The following is an 11,269-nucleotide window of genomic DNA, read 5'->3' on the forward strand; positions in this document are numbered from 1 at the left end:
TCAGTGTATAAGTATAAATTTACTAAATAAACTTATTTAAATAACAAAATGTGTTAACATTATGGCCGTTTCGTTTTATCAAACTCGTTTGACAGAAAACGGCACTTTCCATTCAGTAAATTTATATTAAAATATTATTTGATTATTTTTATATAAATGTTCTTTTCTTTGTCCACAGCTTGTAAACGCATCGACAATAAGGCTACGGCGTTGCACGCATTCAGTAGCTATAGTTATATTACGAACTATATTTATATATATTTTTGACATTGTTAATATACATTGATTTCAAAAATAGCATCTTAGTGTACTACTGCCTGTGCGCATATCTAGATTAATCCAAATAAATCGTTAAAAAATCTTTGGCTAAGTAGGCGTTGATGCGGAATAAGGCAGTAGCTTTTGGTAGTTAAGTGGCAACACTGTGGTGCTGTCGTGTCTATGGGCAATGGCGGGCGAGTTTGACAGATTGTCAATTTATACCAGGCTCTCAGAGGGTGACAGGATCGCTTCTCGCATGGTCTTTTCCATACAAATTTGATGGGCGATTGTTGCTGCCTAGCACTTTAGGGGCTCTCTCCCCATTTTAATTTCTACCATATTTAATTAACTCCGGCGCAGAAATAGGCTCTTTCCTTTTTGTCATTCGACAAAGACGTGTTAGTTCCATTTTTCAATAGCCAAAACTTCATCTATCCTTTTCGGAAACTTAACTTTCTTTATTAATTAAATGAAAAAATCTGTTTTGGAAAAATGTCCGTTATAATCGCTCGCGGTTGTCCTAAGACCGGTATCTGTTGTACAGTTACGTTTCATTTGGGTCTAGCGGGAATTATATAAAATAAAATTTACTATAATCTATCTATCTGTATACTGTATACTGTTAAAATATAACCAATAATAAGTTTATATTAATTACACGTGCCTCTAACAATTCTCCGTTAGTCCCGAACTATTTTTGGCCCCGGAAAATCTGTCGGAAAGACTGGCTATTATGCTATTTAGACGAAATTTGTAAAAAGTTATTTTCGGTAGTGCTAGTTTTATATGTTAATTTTAAAGGATGGTTTCGAGTGTTTGGAAACGATACGATATAATAATTCTTAGATTGCTTACTAAATATAGATATCTGAAACGCTAAATGTGAGAAGTTATTCCTTTTAAAAACTGCCAATTTGTTCACGACACAAAAAGCATATGGGTTTTATTTTGTTTTTAAGGTTGCATGCACGTAATGGGCCACTCGCGGGGATGTTTGGGGTCGTCTTACTAGAAATTGATATTTAACAATCTTTCTCAACAATTTGGCTTTATGGCCTGATAGTTTTTAATCACATAGAAAAATAAAGAGCCCCATATAACGTCACTATCGCATTAGCGAGCGAAGATTGTAGCTGTCGAGTACATATTTTATTCGCATAATTATTAGCATAATCGATCTGCCAATTTATAGGTGGAATGTCAATATTCATACTTCAACTGTCAAGACACATGACAGTTGACACACGATGTCACAACATCCCTGCGACGACGTACATTTCGTTTTTTTGTATAATTCGTGAGTTTCGCTTAGATTAAGTATAGACATGTATTGATCACGTTCAGTTTTTATGACGCGTCTGTGCTAAATAGCCGTTTTGAATTAGCACAAATTTTTCCTTTTTCAAACTGAATTCGACAGCTGACATTGACAGCTTGACAGTTAAATCGCAATATTGACGTTCTCACATTTCGTCTATATACTAAAATGCACTCAACGTCAATCTAATTCTCATGAGTTTACAAATTATGTGATTTTAATACAGACGTGTCAAAAAATAGTTGCACTAACTTGCTCAATATGGTTTTTTATTCGGATGTTAGGTTGACAAATGAATTTTTCAATTAGAGAGACGAATTTCCTTTAAAAGTTCACCGCGATTAACATGTAAAAATTCAATGAAGTTGAACAAAATCCTCTTCCTTCTTGATTAATTCATGGCTAAATAATCTTATGTATATTACACTAATATAAACAAAGTTAAGGGTGTGACGATTATTTTTTCTTTTTTTTTTCTAGTGTATAAGGATGCTTTTTTTATTAATATTAAGTGCTAACGATTCATTGGATTTCGGTGATATCAATTTGCTGTTAAAATTAGTTTACACAACCCCATAACTCTGAATAAAACGATGAATTAAAACATTCTCTATGGTTTTTGATTTCTTTCGTGTCAAACGTCAAATTGAGTGTCACCGGCGCCAAAATGTCGTAAGCTAAGTACGCGGTTGCCATACAAAAAAATTAATCTCCGTTACCAAGAACCCGGAGCCGCGTGCTTTATAGTAATTTTTAGTTCGCTTTGGTCGCTTCTATCATGTTAAACATAGTTCCTAATATATTTTAAAACCGTTAGCATTTTTATTTTTACAATTCAACACAGAAATCGTAAGTATGTTTAGATATTATCATTAACATCACGTCTTATTTTATTCAAGTGTTCATAAAAATAACGAATTTAGAGGCCTACCTAATAATCTGATAGCTTAGCAAGACTGCTTATATCTTTAAGTATATCCCTCACGTATAGTAAATAAATATTTGTTTTCTGTATCTCTTAAAACTCGAGAATCTATGGGGCTGGGAATTTATCTGTCATTTATTGGCTATGGCAAGGCAAATTGCGACGATTTCTGTGTTGTAAAAATTTTTTATACCGTCCCCATATTAAGCGGGAGTTTCGGAAGCGATCGAGGTGTTGTGGTATAGTTTTAAAATTAATATCACGTACGTTTTGGTTGTAAAAAAAGTTTTAAGAAACGCTATACGGTGTCAAATTTATAGGTTACCGGGGTTTAAGAGTGGCTGTTAACACACAAATGTTTGTTTTACGCTGTGCAATAGATACAAAAGAAGGTTTAGTATGTATCGAAGTGCGCAAGTAGACTAATCAGTCACACGAGCGAATTCATGTTGAACAAATTGGGAATGTCTGACTCTAAAACGAAGAGGTTTTAAAACTATACAGCAACAGTATGATTTGTTAAGTTTTTAAGTTAGTAGGTATTTTGTTGCAATTTCTTTCGAAAGAACGCCAAAGGAGACGATGATAAAAACTTAAAATTTAGGATTATTGTATAAATGAAAATACAAAAAAATGCTGTTATAAGTGGTGTAAATTAACTTTTCCAGTGAAAATTTGTTGAGTTACATTTTTTGATTTTAATTTGCTAAACGGTTGTTTGTATAATACTGATAGTAGGTCAAAATTAATGAGTTTCTATATTTTACTTGTAACGTAATATTACACCTTGATGTGCTTTCCAATGCAAAAAACTATTCGTTGTTATTAAAATATAGAAACTGTTTTAGTCGGTAATCTAGTGTACTTGAGAATTAAGAAATTTAAATAATGCTTGATTGCTGGTTGTGGTTGGGTTCATTTTATCTTGTCAAATTGAGGTGTACTTTTTTTCAAAATTAAATCCTCTTAATAAACGCATCCCGACTGGCATGTAGAAGGCTGTAAGTTATACATAATATACATATTATTATATTGATAAATAAATTAATAAGAAAACTTCACGTGTTTTTTTTAACTGCCTCTGGGACTCAATTTTTATTTCCGTACATAACAAGGAGCTAATAATGAACTATAGAACCGAAACCAATTATTTTTAAGTATTGGCTTTAACAATTTAAATTAGACAAATCAAGAACCCGCCAAAACGCTTTCCTAGGCAAAATGGCGTCGCACCATCCCTATGACGTAATACTGGTAATTGTCATTCTTAAACTAACAGTCTGTGACGAAAGTAAACTCCATGGTTACACAGGCGAAAACAGTTATTTATTTGTCACAAAAATACATACACAGTAACTAAGCCAACACAATAATGTCGAAAATAAATGGTAACATATACTGTTGTAAATGCATTATACGTGTGTGTGGTGTATTTAAAAATAACAAATGTGTGCGTGTACTAGTGGTCACACGTATAGGCAACGGCACGTAATGCCCGGTTCACATTATTCCAGTCCAGTAATCCAGTGAGTCATTCCAGTCCAGTGTTGGACTGGAATGGAACGTCCACATTATTCCAGTCATTCAAAAGCTGTTAGATCGGTAACACTACAGTGACAATGCTTTCAAGAAAGAAGTTGAAGAAATTGTTTTAAAACTGTTCAATTATTACTGTTAGAAGAAGTAGTTGATGAAGTGGAAGAAGAACTAAAAATAAAAAACCGGATTTGGGTGAGAAATTGGATTAGCGAAAGAAATGAAAAATGAGGCTCAGCAATGCTTTTGCAGCAGCAAAAGAAGATCCCTTGGAATACAGATTTTGATTTGATTTTTTACATCCTCTACTGTACCTTCTATTTGCATACAATCAAAGTTAATATATAATATAATATAAGTATAATTCCGAAGTGATATCCCACAAACACACATGTTCTCTGTACAAATAAACAAATTGAAGAGTTTAGTTTTCAGTTAATTTCATTGTTCGGAATTACCTATAAAATTCCATAAAATAACAACAAAGTGTGTTCACTGTTAAACGTGTATTCAAGCACTGGATTGGCCGTTCACACTATTCCAGTGGCGCTGGATTGGGTTAGCTGGAATGAAAAATAGACAGTCATTCCAGTCAACTGGACTGGATTGATCACTTGGATGGTACATTCCAGTGCAGGTTCACATTATTCCAGTAGCATGCCAGCGCTGGACTGGAATAATGTGAACCGGGCATAAGTCTAGCGCTGGCCGATACGTGGAGGGATTGCTGCGCATGTGTACTGTCGCGCACGCAATACATTATATGCCACTTTGATTAATGATTACCTTAAATAACGATATTAAGCTGAACGAAATGTGAAGGATAGCTGCTGCGCATGATTACTGTCGCGCATGTAAGTAATATTACCTATCTATAAGATATAATAAGACAGTAAAAAAGTGTCTGTACATAGAATGTATTTCCAGAAAAGACCTAAGATATTTTAACAAGTTTATGGGATGTAGAAAAATAAAAACATTATCTTTTAATTTGTAATCTTTTATTAATCTGAATCAGAGAACGGTATCACGCCTTCAATGGTCTCGCGACAAGGCCTTTTGCTTACTGAGGGCCCGGGCTCAGGACTGCTTCGTTCGTCGGCACTAGCGTTATATTCATTGCTATCCTCGGAACTATCTCCATCGTCATGAATAATGAATTGTTCTGTTACCAAATCCACGACATGATCACTCTTTGCATATTGCTCTTCCTTTTTACACAACTTTTGCCAATCCCATGTATCCATTAGTAAAACCTTTTCTTGTATTAGGTCTATACATTTACTGACACTCCATTTTATATTTTTGCTGCCTACATATTGTTTAATATCCGACCATGCCATTTCAATCGGATTTAGGTCGGGGTGGTATGGTGGTAGTCTCAGTACCTGATGACCTCGTTCAGCTAGGATTCGATCAATCGAAAATGTTTTAAATTTATCTTCGTTGATCTTTATTAAATTGTATAACTGAGGTTGCAAATGTGTTTCCTCGTACTGTATACCTTTTTCAGTGAGCCAGGCCTGCATATCAGCGTTTTTAGAATTAGAGGTTGGTGCGCGATCCCACTGCTTATTATGATAGGACGCGTTGTCGACTACCACGACGGAACTGGGTTGTAGGTTGGGCATTAATTGGGTTCGGAGCCATTTTTCGTAGTTTTCAAAATTCATATTGTCGTGGTAGTCGCCTGATTTGGTACCAGGGACAAGAAAAAATGGCGCGTAAAGGAAAAATGTGACGGTTAATTTTTTTTCCAACGCTGATAAAGAAGTTTCACTTCAAAAATAAAATATACAATAATGCACTTCACTATCGGCATTTGTGATATCTGGCGCCTTCCTTTTATGCACTGACGCATACTTTACAAACAAATACTTTCAAAAAATCTTGTATTATTTGTATCCGTCTTCAAACGTATTTTTCTATATAAAATTCTTGAAGATAGTTGAAAGTAAAAACTGAAAAATGTTTACAAAAAATTAACAAGAAATAAATAACTGATGCAACTGAAAACATTCCTATATTTTAAGTAACTGTGTAGTTCAATGACATCAAAAACGTAGCGTGCCCAATTCGTAAGAAACATCGAAGACTTCGGAACTCCAACAAGTAACACCAGAAGAGCCTCCTGCCCTGCCACTGTTAAAAAAATTATATTCAAATTGAAAGAGTTCTTATGCTTACTTTCCACAAATAGTCCCATTTGTCCCTGGTCGTAGGAAAAAGTTTACTGCACTCATGACATCTAAACCCAACCCAAACCACACGGAATGGTTTGTCCTGTAGTGTTTTTGTATGCTTTTTTACACACGAAAGTTTTTTTACACTTGTCACATCGGGGTTTTTTCGTGATCTTGAAAGTGTATTGTTAATAACATTTATTCTTAAATGAAGGCCGTAGAAGATTTCAAATAATATATATTATATGTAATAAACTGTAGCGACACCTTCAATAACTAAGAATTACTTCGGTGACATCGTTCCCTGGAAAGCGCTTAGAAAGTTATACCGAAGGATGGATTACATTAAGTTTATGTTTTATTGCATTTAATAATAATACGTTCTCCGACGGAGTAAAGGCCTCTGAATTCTTCCTCTTTTATCTCATCTTCGCGACTATTTACCCCGCGATCTCTTTGATTTCATTTTACCGGGTTTCTGGCGGTATCCCTTCTATATCAATAAAACATAAACTTAATGTAATCCATATTATAAAATAAATAAATCAGCGGCGCTACAACCTATTTAGGTCTGGGCTTACAACCTATTTAGATACAGAAATCTGAGATTTCTGTATCTGTTTCATGATCATTTGTTAATCTAATATTCAAGTAGGTGATCAGCATTCTGTAGCTGACTGATCTGACTTTTTGGATCTAAGGCAAGCCGGTTTTACTCACGATGTTTTCCTTCACTGTTCGAGCTAATGTAAACGACTACGACCTCTGGGAACCCCTGCTCTAACCATATTAGTACTTGAATATGTACACGCTGTCTGAAAGCTCACCACAGTTAAATAGCTATTAAAAAGATCTCAATACTTCTGGCATAATATAATTTCAAAATAGTTCAACGCTTATCGCTAACTTGGAATGATGAATTACGAAATTTCGATTGACTTTGCAATCAGTAGTGACGGATGTGAATGAAATTTAATGGAGGCAAATCTTTGTATAGTACGAAGGTTATCTCTACCCTCTCATTTCTTTTTGTCCTGGAATATTATGGAATTGAAACAGCCTTGTATAAACAAACAATGTTGGCATTTAATGAAATTAAAATAAGAATAATTTTGTATCATTACAGTGAATTCCTCTCAATGTACCTAAAGAACCTAATAATAAAATAAAGAAGAGTACCTAAAGAAATGAAAAAAGTGTGCGTCTCGAGACGCCCGACGGAAGCGATAACTAATATAAGTTGAACTATATAATATTGAAATTTAACTTAAGAAAAGCTTATTACTTAAATTGTATGTATATGTAACGGATGTGACGTCGCCAGTCACATCCTGCAAATCCAAGCGTAATTCTCTTATTTCCCTTGGGACTTTGTTGTAAAAACGACTACAATTTCCATACAAGGGTTTATTCTGTGGGTTATCTTCTGGAGTATGGCAGGTCGTACGCTTAGATAAGTTCTGTGTCCAGTATCTTACTGGTTAAATTCACCTTTTGTTTTTATTTGTTTATATTTTTTTGTACATACAACAAGGATTCAAGGATATATTGACTACATTTTGTCCTACTATCTAATTCCTTAAACATATTCCGTACCGACTCTCTTGGGGAAACAAAACTTATACCCCGAACAGCCCGCCTCTGCAGCACAAATATGGATTGGAAGTTAGATAGTAGATAGTGAGAGAAAGGAAAGCTAGACAGACTGGTGCCGTAACGCGTTACGTAACGAAATGGTTTACCCTCCCAAAATTAACGACCAACCGGGCATTGTACAAGTAAAACTTAATGATAAAGCAACCCAAGAAAAGTGGATTAAAGCTGCAAAAACCATTAAAACTATGGTGGCCGATGTTTGCCCCTATGAACCCAACAATAACAAAATAGTATTCATCAGGGAAGCAATGACTAAATACAACAAAAGCATTTTATGGGAAGCCAAACAGGAATTAAAGAATAAACAAAGATTTAAATACGTATGGTTTAAAAACGGTATGGTGCGTGCAAGAAAGGATGAAAACACTAAAATACAAAACTTAAGATCAGTGTTGGATATACAAGTGCTAAAAAAAAAGACAGAATGCCAATTAACTGACCAAATTAAATGCATATAAATTATTATTATTAAGATGGATAGTTTAACTAGTGATATTTGTGAATTAGAAGACTGTATAAACATAAGTTATTTTGTGAGTAAAATTCCTAGTAGACATTTAAATCTATTGTGTGTACACATAAACATAAGGTCAGTCATAAAATACTTTGCTAGTCTCGAGCAATGTATTTATGCGGCTGGCGCTGTTGACGTTATTGTTCTTACAGAGGTAAACATTTCTGATAGAATCAGTTGTCTGTATAATTTAGATGGATACCATATGTTTTCGGCACTCAGAAATGGTAGGAAAGGTGGAGGTATCTTAGTATATGTAAAAAAGAAACATAAATTTTATATGCAAATTGTAAAAAGCCAACATTTCGAGAATATACTTTTTTTTACCATCACAACTCAGACAAAATACACTGCACAAATTTGTGCTATTTACCGCCCACCTAGCCTAAGCAAGAACCTGTTTATTGATGAACTTCATAATATTATTAAGAACAACTGTCAGAAAAATATTGACTTGTATCTATTGGGAGACGTTAATATAAATCTAAAGCTAGATATTCCTATAAACCATAAATATTGCAACACTTTACACAGTTTAGGGCTTATGTGTGGGATCACAACTTACACTAGGGCGGAACTATACAAAGGTACCATTACAAAATCATGCATAGACCACATATACGCTCCATCCCAAACACACGACCTATACTCGGCAGCGGTTGGCACAAAACTAGCGGACCATCGAGCGATCGTGCTTGCTTGCACTAAAACACAGCCACAGGGATGTTCCAACATATAAAACATTAATTGACAATAATAAATTAACGATCCTTCTAGAGCAAATTGATTGGAAGCCGACAATAGAAATGAAGTGTCCTATTGGTATATACAAAACATATACATACAAAATAAATTAACTCAAGCATATAAAAAATCTGAATGTACAGTTAAACTTAAATCTAACTCTCTTCGAAATAGTAAGCATTGGATTAATAATAGAATTATTAAAGCATGTCAGTACAGAGATAAACTTTTTACTCAATATATAAAAGATCCAAACAACTTAATACTCAAAGAAAAATATAATAAAACCAGAAATTATGTCAATAAAACTAAAAATAAAACAATTAGAACCAATATAGAAGCTAATAAAAATAATCTAAAAAATCTAAAAAATCTATGGGATATATTAAACCAACTAACAGGAAAAATTAAAACATCCATCGACGTAGCTATACAGAACGCATTTGCAAACCAAAATATTACATGTTAAGATATTGCAAAAAAATTTGCAACTTTCTTCCACAATAGTATTAGTAATATAGCAACCAACTGTGTAAATCCACTGTTAGATAAAAGCTCTTACCAGCATGCAGAAAATACTAGTATGAGATTTCAGTCAGCAGACCCTAAATCAGTTGCAAAGATAATTAAATCATTAAACGACAGAAAGTCTACAGGTGCAGATAAAATACGAGCTATGGATATTAAAACATTATGTAATAAAATCAACGTAGCCATAGCTAACCTTATTAATACGAGCATTTATACTGAAAAATATCCTAACTTACTAAAAACAGGCATAGTACGACCAATATACAAAAATGGTAGCAAAAAAATCTATAATCATTATCGTCCAATAACTATATTGCCAACAATTAACAAAATAATAGAAAAATACATAGGTGGACAAATTCAAAATTATTATAAAAAACACAATATTCTTTCTAACAAACAATATGGATTCCAACCAAATAAAAATACCACACAATTGCTATCCGCATTCACAGACCACATTTATAAACATTTAAATAAAAAAGATCATGTTCTAGTAGTGTTAATTGACTACAGTAAGGCATTCGACACATTAAGGCACAGCGTAATCCTACAGAACTTAAATGACTGCGGAGTACGAGGAAACCCTATCAAGTGGTGTGAAAACTATCTGCAAGACAGAACTTATCGTGTTAAAGTGTGCAACGAAGAAAGTTTTCCAATATCTATTACAGAAGGTACGGCTCAGGGCTCAGTCATTGGGCCTTTACACTACCTTACCTATGTTAACACATTACCTAACATAATAAAGTATTGTCAGATATTCCAATTTGCAGATGATACATGCCTAGTAGCTGCAGGGCCTAACATCCAAGAAGCAGAAACAAAGCTACAATCTGATTTCGATACATTGGCTAAATGGTCCCACGACGTAGGACTTGTACTAAATCCTAACAAAACAAAGTTCATGCATATCCGATCCAGTCACAATCTAAATTCACGTACACCCATCTTAATCTTACACAACCACACATGTGCACATTCTTATAACTCGTACCCCAATAGCTGCAACTGCAACGCTTTAGAATTAGTTCATAACCATAAGTACCTGGGGCTTACAATAGATGACCGAATGTCCTGGAAAATGCACATTAATTCTGTCTGTGATAGGCTAAGAGCGATACTTGCCAAATTCACTTTAATAAAAAATAAAATACCACTTAAAACTCTGCTACTATTATACAAAGCACTAGCCGAATCCATTATAACATATGGACTTACAAGCTATGGGAGAACATGCAAAACTTATCTAAATCAAATATTTGCAATACAAATACGTATTTTAAAAACAATTGCTCCCTTAAAATTAAAATCACAATATAAAGCGGACTACAGAAAGCTATTTGCATTTTTCAAAATTATACCTATACACGAGAAAGTACAACTAGGATTATTAAATGAAAACTACTTTACAGAAAATTATCTCAAAACAATTAAAACTCACTATCACTACTCAACACGTAGAAAATTAAAAAACGAATTTCTATTACCCAAATACAATAATTTATATGGGAAAAAAACATTAGATTACATTATTCCAAATTTAATAAACTCGATACCAGCTACACTTCTTACTAATATAACAAGAAACAATATTAAAT

The 11,269-nt window shown here is 33.8% G+C and overlaps 1 protein-coding gene across 6 annotated transcripts in view; it reads left to right on the top strand.

Annotated features, from left to right (window-relative positions):
* The window catches only part of LOC123715516 (la-related protein 1), a 53,217-nt gene extending 49,656 nt beyond the window's left edge, over positions 1 to 3,561 (top strand). For all 6 annotated transcript variants that reach the window (XM_045670551.1, XM_045670553.1, XM_045670554.1 and 3 more), the window contains one exon: positions 179 to 3,561. The gene's annotated coding sequence lies outside the window, so the exon portion shown is untranslated. The remainder of the gene's footprint in view (positions 1 to 178) is intronic.
* The last annotated feature ends 7,708 nt before the right edge of the window (positions 3,562 to 11,269 follow it).

The sequence above is a fragment of the Pieris brassicae genome, chromosome 10 (genome assembly GCF_905147105.1).
Source record: "Pieris brassicae chromosome 10, ilPieBrab1.1, whole genome shotgun sequence".
NCBI classification, from domain to species: Eukaryota; Metazoa; Arthropoda; class Insecta; order Lepidoptera; family Pieridae; genus Pieris; species Pieris brassicae.